The sequence below is a fragment of the Pyrgilauda ruficollis genome, unplaced genomic scaffold (assembly GCF_017590135.1).
Source record: "Pyrgilauda ruficollis isolate IOZ18807 unplaced genomic scaffold, ASM1759013v1 scaffold4, whole genome shotgun sequence".
NCBI lineage: Eukaryota > Metazoa > Chordata > Aves > Passeriformes > Passeridae > Pyrgilauda > Pyrgilauda ruficollis.
In genome coordinates this window covers 11377873-11390200 of record NW_024525489.1, presented here as the reverse complement: position 1 = coordinate 11390200, position 12328 = coordinate 11377873, and the positions used below count along the sequence as shown (strand labels likewise).

General features: G+C 39.6%; 1 long non-coding RNA gene across 1 annotated transcript in view; it reads right to left on the bottom strand.

Annotated features, from left to right (window-relative positions):
- Positions 1–10934, bottom strand: part of LOC121358536 — a 40409-nt gene extending 29475 nt beyond the window's left edge. Inside the window, exon 1 of the long non-coding RNA XR_005955893.1 lies at positions 10832–10934. This is a non-coding gene — a long non-coding RNA (uncharacterized LOC121358536). The remainder of the gene's footprint in view (positions 1–10831) is intronic.
- Positions 10935–12328: the final 1394 nt, after the last annotated feature.

The window sequence follows — 12328 nt, the reverse complement described above, 5'->3', positions numbered from 1 at the left end:
CATGCCAGCAGTTTCCTCCCACTCTGCTTCATGTGCTGAGGCTCCTCGTTTCCTTTAATCATTAATTAAAGCACTTTTTAAGCAAAAAGATTCTCACAAACTCCAAAGCCTCTCTGAATTTAGTGATTGTCAGCCCTGTCAGCCTTTCAGCAAAGTTTATTGGTTATGTTTTATCAACTCCATTCACAGTAAAACAGTTTGTCACCATATTGATCCTCGCTGGTTATATTATGGGATAGCCACTTTCCTGACACATACGAGGGCCAAAGGGACACTTGCACCAAAGACATGCCATAAAGGGATTGCACAAAAGAGCAATAGCAAGAACCAGAAAGGAGGAGACAAAAACGTGCAGAGCTTAGGATTTATTAATTTAGGATACCCTGTTTCATGTGTTGCTTTCTCCTCCCTCTCTCAGCAGCTTTTTCCCTTAACATAGATGCTCCTTCCCACCCACCTAAATTGTGAGTCTGATGTCCCATACTGAATTTGGTTGTGCTATTTTGTAGAAACACATCGGGCTGAGCATCAGTATAAATACAGTGACTTCTGTGTTTTGGGCTTTTTTGCATAGCAAAGCCTTTAATCTTGTTTGGTTATCTAAATCCTGCTAAAGGGAAATTTAGACAGAACAGTAATTGAAACACAGATGTACCATGGTGAAATATGAAAGACAGCTGTTACACTCTCTTTTGCCTCAAGGTATGAATGAAAAAAATCCCAACATCCCAAGGTAAATTTGTTATGTGGTAGGATACTTGTAGCAAATGTTGAGGAAAGGCCTCCTGGGATGGAATATACTAGCTGCTTTCTCTAAATATAAAACTACAATGAAAACAAAATCTGTCTTCTACAGAGACACCACTATTCTGTGGTTTCTATTTTCATATAACAGACATTTAGAAAAGTCCCTTTAAATCCATAATACACTCTCTGGGTACAAAAACCAACTTATTTTAATTTAGAATCATAGAACAATTTAGGTTGGAAGGGACCTCTAAGATCATCGAGTCTAACCATTAACCCAGCACTGCTGGGTTCCCCACTAACCCTCGTCCCTGAGTGCCACATCCACACATTTTTTAAATACTTCGAGGGAGAGTGACTCCACCAGTTCCCTGAGCAGCCTATTCCGATACTTGACAACCCTTTTGGTGAAGGAATTTTCCCTAATGTCTAATCTAAACCTCCCCTGGAGCAATTTGAGGCCATTTCCTCTCTTCCTATCACTTGTTACTTGGGAAAAAAGACTGACTCCCATCACACTTTCTTTTCTCACTTTCACCTCACATCTCCTTTCAGATGCAAGAAATTTGCATGCACTGAATGAAGTGCTTTGCCACAGACCTTTTTTTTGTGACCTTACCTATTATTTAGTGTTTGAAATTGGATTTCAAGTTCCTTGAGACAAGAATCCCATTTTATGCAACATAGAGGTCTTTAGAAAACACTGAGCTGACTTTAAAAACACATTGAAAAGAAGAAAACATGGCAGTGATTCTGAATTTCATGGGTGTCCATTATTGCACGTCTTCACCAGTTTTTACTTCTCATACAAAGGATTTTGCGTTAGATTTAGAATTAAAGATTGCATGTGGGTAAACTGGGAACAAAGGCCATACTCATAAGTTTTTACATTTTAGTTTCACAGACCTCCTGTCACCCATATAAGCAAAGACAAATCTCCCCACCCAGCAAACCAATCAGGTCACCATAGACATGACTAAAGTCATTATCTCAGAAAGGTTTTTATAGTATTTCTTGCTTATTTAAAGATTCCTTTGTCTTTTGAAAATACCAGCTCTTTGGGGAAAAGGTTGCCTTCAAGCCATTTCTCAGACACCTAACTTTGCTGTTGCTGGGACACTGATACCTCCTTCTGCTTTTGCATGGGGCCTTTACATGCTAAGCTTTTTTCTGAACTTCAATGTTATAGAAGCTCATATTGATTCAGTCACAGAGTTTAATGTTGCAATCTTAATTTACCATGCCCATCTTAACTACGTAAGTGTGGGTGGTGCTCATGGCTGTGGTACCCGAGTGCCCAAGCAGAAAACTCAACAACAGTTTTACTGATGAGTAATAGAGTAAATCAGATAATCATGCAGTTTTAAGATCAGAGGTGTCTTTCAAATGTGCCCAGAATCTGCACTGGCTGTGCCACTCTGTTGATTGTTCTTACCAGAGTCCATTTTCCAGGTGACATGGGACAGGAAAGAAGCAGAAAGAATTTCTGAAAAATCACTGCATTCTTGGTCTCTGGGCAATGATGACAGCAGCACAAATTTACCTTGTATATCACTGATGAACACTGCCCATAAACACAAGCAATTCAGGAAACCAGCTGATATTGCAGCTTCTTTGGTAAAACTCTGTGATTCAGTGTGTAAAACACAGCACTTACTGTGTAACTTCACTACAGAACTCCTCCAGGATTTATGGCGGTTCAAACCATGTGAGAACATTGACAGACATTGTGACTTGGATAACCTAACTGTAAATAAATATAAGACATTTTGTTTACTTGGTTTAGCTACTTTATTGGAGCTTTGATGTGTATTTGCCAGTTAGCTGTGAGACTTGGGGAGCTGGATCAAAGGAAGCTCCTGTGTGTGTGTGCATCTGCATTTTTTTGTGCATACACATGCATAGATTGATACATACGTAACTTGAGCAGTATAAAAAAGCAGGTGAAGAGTCTTCCAGTCTGTCTAGACTTACATGGTGGAAGTACTTGTACAATCAATATCTATGAACAGTTCATTCATCTCAGAAAAATACCCTGGAGTTTGTTTTATTTTTTAAATTGTTCTTATTACTCTACTATTCCTATTTTTATGCTGCTGTATACTTGATGCTTTAGAGATGTGAAGTGCTAATAGAGTATAGGAAATATCTATAAATACTACATATACCACAGACCCTAGACTATATCCATCCTGATTTACAGCCTTTCAGTACACACCATCTGTCTGATTTTCACTAACAAGGGGAGGGAGAAAGGAAGAAGAATGGACTTGGGGGTTGAAGGACAGACTATTATAACTGTTTACATATTTTCTGTTTTGAAAGCAAAGGCAGTTAGGTTAATAAAATTTTCACACTAATGTTGTTTGTTACCATTAATTAATCTTGATTATATGCATGCACTGTACCTCTCAAAATCACAGTGACATCTTTCACAGTGCTGCTTTCCAGCATCTGATACCATTGTAATAAGACATTATATGAAACTCCTTTATTACTATGGCTAAGGATATAAAAATCTAACAGATGTCTGAATGACAAACATGTAATTGAATAAATCATATTATGCAGTGCAGTGATGTGTCTACTGGGAACTGGAAAATGCTGCATCTACTTTGGTCTGGGTTTATTTTTCCACTGTGGTTCCAGCTGGAAACCATTGCATAGGAGCAGCATGTTGCTTGTATCCTGAAGAGTCCCACTGAGTCTGCATTTCTTTGGACTCTGTTTCAGGATTTTTTAGGATGGTTTTCTGACTTCACTGACTCATGCTGCCCTCTACAAGGTGACCCTTAAGCAGGCCAATGCACTTGTTCTCTCCCAGAATCACTACTCACTACCATGGACACACCCCCAGTGTGATGATGTGAAAAGTCATGGTCTTCAGGGTAAGGTGAAACAGCAGGAAAAGTGCTATGCAACAGGGGTTTGGGTTTTTTATTGTCATTTTATGAAAAATCTACTGAGCACCTCAATAGATTTGACTTGCCAGTATCAACAAGATACTCTTGTATTTTGATATTGAATGGGTGGAACTACGGCAGTCCTACATAACTGTAATAGCTCAGCAAAGATCCTGGAACATGTTGCATATTTTGAATTTGCTGTAATGGAAGAAATATTTCTGGTCACTTCAGGAGGGGACATTGCTTTACTGTGATTCCCCAAGCTTTGCCATGAAAATCAAGTCACAGTCAGCCATAGGCAGTAGGAAGTCAAAGCTGACCGAACAGTCTAATATATGATGCCTTTTTTTCTGTTTGCTCTTCAGTGTTTCTGCAGATTTCAGTATTCAGATATTCAACTTTAAAAGCCTTTCCCAATTTAACACAGAGTCCCTGATGCATCCCTAACTAGGGAGGATGATTAGATGAGCCAGGCACACAGTGCTGTTCCACTAAGGATAGTCTCTGTGGCAAATCTTTGAAAAGCAAAAGATAAACTCCCACTGGAATACACAAAGAAGCAATAACCATATGGGGATTGTGGTGTTGAATATATCACAGAAATCAAGAAAAAATATATCTCAGGATAAGTCACCATATGGCAGGCATCAGCAAGACTTAGATATTCCCCTCAGCTTGGGCTGTTTCTTGCACAGGTCACAGATAAAACCCTCTAATACCAGGAAAATAAAAAGAAAGATCAAAGTCTGCGCATGAGTTAAAAGCATCTCAACATGTGGGCACAGCACACAATCCATGGAACAAAATAAGCAGTGTAATATATTGCCAGCTACACTTCCAATACCTGATTGCACACAGGGGTACAGCCACCTCAGCTCCCTCTGCCTGCAGCCTGGTCCTCTGACTACCTCTATGGGAACCATGAAAACAAAGGCAATCTGACCTCACACTGCAGGACAAACAGTCCTCACGTGAGGAGATAATTAGAATTTCTCTTTACCTGAATCTTCTACCATGCTGATTATCACAGTTTCTGAAAATGCACTCAAAACAAAAATTAAACTTCTTTTTTGTCTCCCCCCTACCCTGCGTGTTTTCTCAGGAATTGCTTCCTGACTGTCTTCTGTCCAGGACCACTCAAATCAAGTATGTTTTAGAGAATGTTTCCCTTCTATTGAAGCATCAGACACCAGTCCTTGCCAACAGCAGTGGAACTGATTTGACAGTGCAAGAGATGTGTGACAGCATCTGTGCTAGCAATAGTTTCCCTTTCTTTCTGGAGGCAGATCGTTCATTCACAAACTGGTCAAATTTGTTTTGTAATGCACTGGTCTGTCGCTTTGGGAAAGTGAGTTAGCAATTTCCAAGGTAATTCCCCAATTTTCCTGCCAAGAGCTCTGACAGGACCCCCCAGAGAAAGAATCATTAAGCAAACATCTGTCTACTTCCTATCTGTCAACATCACAACAGCTTCAGAACTGGGGCTGACACAAAGGACCTGCCAGCTTTACCAGAGCCCACATTCTGAGGCTGCTGAGATTAGTAGAAACTCTGTCTCAACAGTGATAAAGACCCAGAGAGATACTTAACTGCACAAAGTAGTGAATTGCTGTTTTCCTAAATGTATTTTGATTGCCTTGATACAATATATGTCAATTTTTACAATAAAAAATCTCCCTTGAGAACCTGCTGCAGAATTAGCATTGTCACCTGTCTAGTGATGATACATTGTGCTGTCAGCTTGTCAAAATGATTAAGTGAACAAGAAAACCAAATTTTTAGCACTTTCTTGATAAATTAAGAGCAGAACAGGTTCTTTCTGTTTGTCAGCATCTGCTATGTTTTAGTAGTTTGGCTTTGATGGTGGAGGGAAAAGGAAAAACAATGGGGAGAAAGACAGGTAAGGAAGCCCATTAATCTTGAGAAAAACAAGACTCTGATCTGCCCATCAACCTTAAGATTAAAATCACTCAAAAAATAATGGGCAATTTTATTTTCACTTAAGAAGAAAATGTTAAAACAACTTGCTACTTCACATTCTCAGAAGAACAATTGCAAAACACCTGTTATGTAATAGTTTCTAGAATATTTTCAGGGGAACAGGATATGTTAGTTATGTTCCTTGCCACAAATGGGCCAGCCAACACTTCCAAACTACACCTGAAATAACAGTTTTGCACAGTACCTAGCAGAGAATATTTTCATCAGTTAGATGACTACCAAAACTGTGATCTTATGTCACCAGGGAGGTGCTGCAAGTGATACTCGTGACAGAGACTGTACCGTTGTTACCTTGACACAAACTTGTAACCAAGTTGAAAACGTTTAATATTTTGGATGTAGATATTACAGATGCATCTTAATGGAATAAAATTCCATACAGGACTGCTTCAGCCAAGCATGAGCATTCTCTGTGGTGTCTTAGCAGAAGGCACATAAATCTAGCTCTTGCCCAACAGCATGGTTGATTTGGCCTGCCCACTACTGCAATCAGTGGAGACAATTAGAGATCATCTTCAATATGCCTGATATAGGTATCTGCCAGCTTCAAAGTTCAGGCTGCATAGTCATGATTTCACAGCCTTGGAAAGCAGATGATTTAAATTATTTTGTCATCTCTTGACCTTAGAAAGTATTACAGGTAGACACCAGCTTTACCTCTTGGTCAGTTGGCTGTTGTGGCACTGAATATTCATGTTTCATCCGCTCCTATCTCTGTCAGAGAGGAAAAAATCCTTGCAATGTTTAAAAGAGCATCTCCTTGACTATGGGTCATATGATAGCCTAAAGTGAAGTGCCAGGCCCTTTCATGAGCTGCTTCATATACATAAATCTGACTAAAGGATCATTTTCTGAAGATGAATAATAAGCTGGCTTCCTGTTTTTGTATTCCACTGAGAGAATATCTGAAATGTGTAATGGTTAAGCTTAGAAAGCATAGCATTTAAGTTATTGGGACAGTAATTTCCTTGAACAGCTACCACTGGGAGCAGTTGAGAGTTAATATGTGGAAAACAAGAAAGAAAATGCCCTTGGAGTATCAGTAAACTTGTGGCTTGTGTTTATGAGCCTGCCAGTATTAACAGTGATATGAAGGGAAAACAACATCCTCTTTGAGCAGATGTTTTATTCACCCTGATCATGTACAAGAACCCCCATGTGTTGGGCTATCACCCAAACAGCTTTGTGCCAGTGCTGAGAGAGACAGTGGAAGTTCTTAAACACACCATCAGTCAAGCCTGAAAGTGGCAAATGCTAGAAGATTACAGGATTTCTTGCTGTAAGTCATGGGGCCTACTCTAGTTTGAAACAAAAAGAAAGGTCAGTTTAATGGGGAATTCTGATCTCATAAAATATGCAGGATAACATACGTATGCTTATATTACTGCTCCTTGTTCTAGAAAAGTAGGAAGAATACTGGACTTGCTGTCTGTTCCAGTCAGGAGCTCACACTAAATCACAATTGTGCCACAACTTTCCCCAGTTAGTTTTCAAGGTTTTTAAAGTAGTAATCCTGTATTCAGTGTTCTCTGCCCAAATACTCCCCCAGGTCAGCAGCTGGAGTGATGCTTTTGACAAGGGAGCTACTGGCATTTCCCACCATTTAAATAAATATTTGGACCAAGGCTGTATGAGAACGTGGACAAGGAAAATATCTACGTAGTAATTATATGCTTTATTCCCCTTTCTGTAGATTGAACTCGAGAGCTGGAGAACAGAACTGTCACTGGCAGAAAGCCCTTCAGACTGGAGCTACAGAAGGAAGAAAGCTGCTGGAAGCAGGACAAGAAAGCAGGACCATTAAACATATGGGAGAAGGGTTAACTGTACACATCAACTGGAAAGCTGTTGACTGGGAATATGTGAACATCCCTACTGTTACTTCCTGTGTTTGTGCAGAAAACCACATTTCTTCTAACATCCTCAATTGCATAGCTGTGCTTTTTTATTCCCCTACTAAGGTTTAACCAGGACAGTACTATGACAGCATCAAAAGCATGGGCAATTGCTTTCCTTGTTCCAGTCACTTCCAAAAGTAGCCATTCCCATCTGGTATTACCATTAATAACCAGATAAATCAAAATAGAACTATAATGTAAGTTTATATATTGATAGCAAAATTCTACTAACACTATATAGCTTAGAACATGGCTAAAGGATCATTGTGACATATGTTCCATTTATATTAATAAACCCCCATTTATCTGTTTATTGATAGGGAAACTTTAGCTTAGAAATACATCTATAAAATAAAGCATCACCTCCATTATGTGATACTGAAGTCTGAGCAGTGTAAGTAGCAATAAAACCATACTGTGTCAGCACCTTGGCAAAAATATCTTTTCACCCAGCAGCTGATAACAAAATGTGATAATGTCACATCTGAATTAAAACAACAAGGATATTTATGCAGAGGTTTAGCAGAGAGCATTCAGCATAAAGAACACATCTGACAGAAACAGATCTATTTCTACCACATTCTCCTTTCTTAAAATACACATTGTAAGTGTTCATTTCATTAGACTGCTGGAAAGCAAGACTTTTCAGATCCTTATAGCGGCATCAGTTGAGCACATTGCAATGATGGATTGATAGTAATTTGCCTTGTAAACAGAACGCACTTACAGACCTGCACCAGGCAGCCTCAGCTGTGCCTTAAGCAAATTTCTAATACTCTTACCATGCCCTTCATTGATATGTGCAAGTACATTTGTCTGTGCATGATCTCTCTGTATGTGTGCCTAATGAAACCATTAAATCAAGCTGCAAAATGGCTATTTATCAAAAAGTAAATACCTCTGAAAAGAGCTCAGACTTCGTCTCATGCATCTCCAAGGCAAGGGCAATTAGGAGTAATTGTAGCTAGAATCACTTTCACATGGTTTTTAAGCAGCAATCCTGGAACCTGTGACAAAGCTTACTACCTAAGGACACAACAGCCCATATTTTCAAAGCTCACAAATTCTCTGTATGGAATTTGGGATCTCTCATTAGCAAAGTGTGTGCATGAGCACAGCTGATTTGCTGGTGGCCATTTGCATACATCAGGTGTGCAGAAATATGTGTGAGCATGCATCACCTACAAGGCAAAGAGGCTTTTGTATTAAATAAGCACAGCTGTGTCTCAGTCTCTTCTTTTGCCCATGCATGAGCTCCAGGAAGTAGATTCAACTATTTGAGAGTACCTGAGGCACAAGGCAGTAGCTAAGGTTAGATCAGAGAGGATGCAATGGAGAGCAGTTACACCTCCATGAGGATTTTAGCCTGGAGAACAGGAGGCTCAGGGGATCCCTTTTTGCTCTCTGCAACCCCTGAAAGGAGGGTGTAGTTGGGTGGGGATTGGTCTCTTACCCCTGGCAGCCAGTGCCAGGATGAGAAGACACAGCCTCAGGCTGTGCCAGGGGAGGTTCAGGTTGGATTTCTCCACAGAATGGTTGAGTCAACATTGGATGGATAGCCCAGAGAGGTGGTGGAGTCACCATCCCTGAAGATGTTTGAGAAATGACTGGAAATGGCATTTAATGCCATCATCTATTTAAGAAGGTGGTGTTCCGTCAAAGATAGGACTCAATGATCTCAGAGGTATTTTCCAATCTGAGTCTGATTCTGAGGATGACCAAAGCCCTTGGCTATTCTACAGCTGTGATTCCCGGGCTGGGGCAGGTTCCCCCCCTACATACAGCACATGCAGGTGCCCAGCAGCAGCTCGTGTCTTCTAAAAACCACACAAGTGCAAGTGAAGGACTATGAATGAAGCTGGGGACTGACAAGCAAGTCTCAGGAAAAAGCACACGTATGACCTGGCAGATGTGAAAATGTAAAAGCTATTGCACAGTGCACAGAAGGGTGGGTCATCTTCAGTTCCTCCTCAATAGACACACAATGGGAACACTCAGGATGGCTTTTGTAGAGGAGATAATTATCTCACAAATGCATTTAGTGTCTTGAAGAAGTCAATGAACACAAGGATACCAGTGATCTAGTGGGTATATTTAGGTTTCCAAAAAGAAACTCAGTTGTAACAGGGTGTAGAATGTCCCCTCACAAAAAATAATGTTCAAATGATAGAAAACCAAATATACCTTTTATATTATAAAAATGCCTCCTTCTTGCCAACTTGATTTTATTCCAGAGATGGTGATATTTCTGTGCTAAGAATACCACTATCTGCCTTACACACATGCTGTGAACATTCATATCTGAAAAACATGGAGGTGTTTGATTAAACAGAGCTACAGATGCGTTTCCATGAACACATTGAGAACAACCAGACCGTGCCCTCTCTGCAAGCCAGAAGGGTTCCTGTGCAATCAGACAGTTTGTTCCTGAGGAAGGGGGGAAGATTTATGAATATTTCAGTTTCTCCCCAAGTCATGCAGTCTTCAAGGAAAAATACCTAGCAATTTAAACATCAACCTTCAAGTTAATGTTTACCACCTTCAAAAGCAGACAACAAGGAACAGTCTTTCATAAACAGGACTAAAGGTGGCACTGCACAGACCAGGCACTTCCCAATGACTCAGCTGCAACACACAATACTTTTGTGATGTGTCTACTCTTATTAAGCAGGATATGCTTTTATCTCTATAACTCAGTTCTTGCTTTTGAGGCAAAACCCACACACTTTTCCAGCTGCAGAAGGTCAACATATTATTAGATGAGAAAAAAGGAAAGAGAATAGCAAAGCATGGAAATATAGAGACTCAAATAAAATTTTATACGATTATTTCTTTTTTTGCCTTGAGCTACAAAGGCAACCACTGCCTACTTTTTAGGATGTTTAATTTAATTAATACAGCCCACAAGGATATTTAAGCAACAGTTAATAGATTATAAAATACAATATGAATAAGCAACAAAAACGTCCTGTTTATGTGCATTTTGCTTTGTATTGTAAAGATAAAATGATTGTGATTTGATCTGGTCTTTCCAGCTCTTACTGAAATGACGTGCTATGGTGTTTTAAGCTTCAATTGCCACTGCTCAAACAAGCTAGTCCATCACTTAGAATTAGAAACAACTTTGAAATAAATCCTCAGGTTGTAGCAGTGACAGTGCTCACTGCCCTCCACTACTGCTTGGAAAGGCAGCTGTATTTCCACTTCAGTCTGCACTCCCTTCATGAGCCCTCCCTGCTGATGATTTTACCTAAGCACAAAGATAAACTGGACCCTTACCAGAGCAAAGAGAAAGACTATTTCTTCTTAGCTTTGTTCTCATCCTGTGGCCGCAGCTCTCTTCACAGAGAAAAGCAGGTACAACTTCTCCAAGGATTTTTCCTGGAGAAGCACAGAGAGAAGAAAACAATTCTTATCTCTGTTCACTGCTCCTGTTCTTTGGCACATGTGGAATGTGTTATGGAGATTGTTTACTGAAAGTGATTTGGTAATTGGACACAGGTGAGGGTTGTTTGGATTGACTGGCCAGTTAGGTCAAAGCTGTGTTATGGCTGTCTCCAGACAGTCTCGGGTTTTTCTTTAGTATAGTATTCTTTAGTATAGTATCTTTTTAGTATAGTATGTCTTTATTATATAATTTAGCATAGTACTAGTGTAATATAGTATAGCTTAATAAAGCATTTGTTCAGCCTTCTGAATCATGGAGCCAATGCACATTATTCCCCAGCTGGGAGATCGCCTGTTTCTATTAAATCATCCTACCTCTTTTCCTGCTCTCTAAGCTTTTTTTTAATGTGTTTTTTCTTCTAGTCTAATATATCCAGCACTCACTACAAACTGCACTGTCTTGAACACAATCAAAATTTTGCTGAGGGTTGCAGTGCAAATTCCCTAAAGGCCTCAAGAGGCCTCTGATTTGTCAAGACAGTAAAGTCATTGACTCTCTTTTTAACTTGGACACATGGCATGGGAATGCAGATGGCTCCAGCATGAGCTTCTTCTCATTGACTGGATTATACTGCTTTCTGGCTTACTTGCAGCCTGGACCTTATTATGCACACATCATTTCAAAAGTAAGGCTTCCTTGCCTCAGTATTTCCACGTGTCACAATTTAGTAACTGAGCTGAGTGGCAGCTTATGCTTCAGAATCTACACATCTGCTTCTTAAAATAAACAGGAGGATGTGACACGTTAAAAATCTCATTTTTATTCTCAGAATCTAATAATAACTGTCAAGTGTATTTACTATTGTATGACTAATCAAGGCACAAAAGAAATTAGATTTAATTACATTGTGGCATTGTATGGTTTGCTGTGGTACCTCAGCTTGATCTTACAACTTAGTACCATCTTTTTGAGTTTGACCTCTCCACTTTCTAGGTAACAAAGGTTATGTACTTTTATGAAGAAAATAGCATGACATACAAATGTTTAGAAGATTACATGACAGAGGAATGTAGCATAGTTACAGAGAGACTGGAGGACAGTAACTGCTTTAGGGTATGAAGTTCTGAAAGATGGGCAAGGCTTACAAAAATTCTATTTGATGTGTGAGGCTGATAAGCCAGGAAGATAAAGGTCTAATATTCATGAATCAAACATTCAGTGCTCCCACCTTTCACGGCAGTCTGACGGGTTTATCAGCTACAAGCCTCTAAATAATCAGGCCTTTTTTGGTTTGTTTTTAGGAAACAGAATCCCAAGTCTCACTTTTTTTTTTTTTTTTTTTTTTTTGTGAAATAAAGGGAAATACTCATTCATACACTTCATCCAGA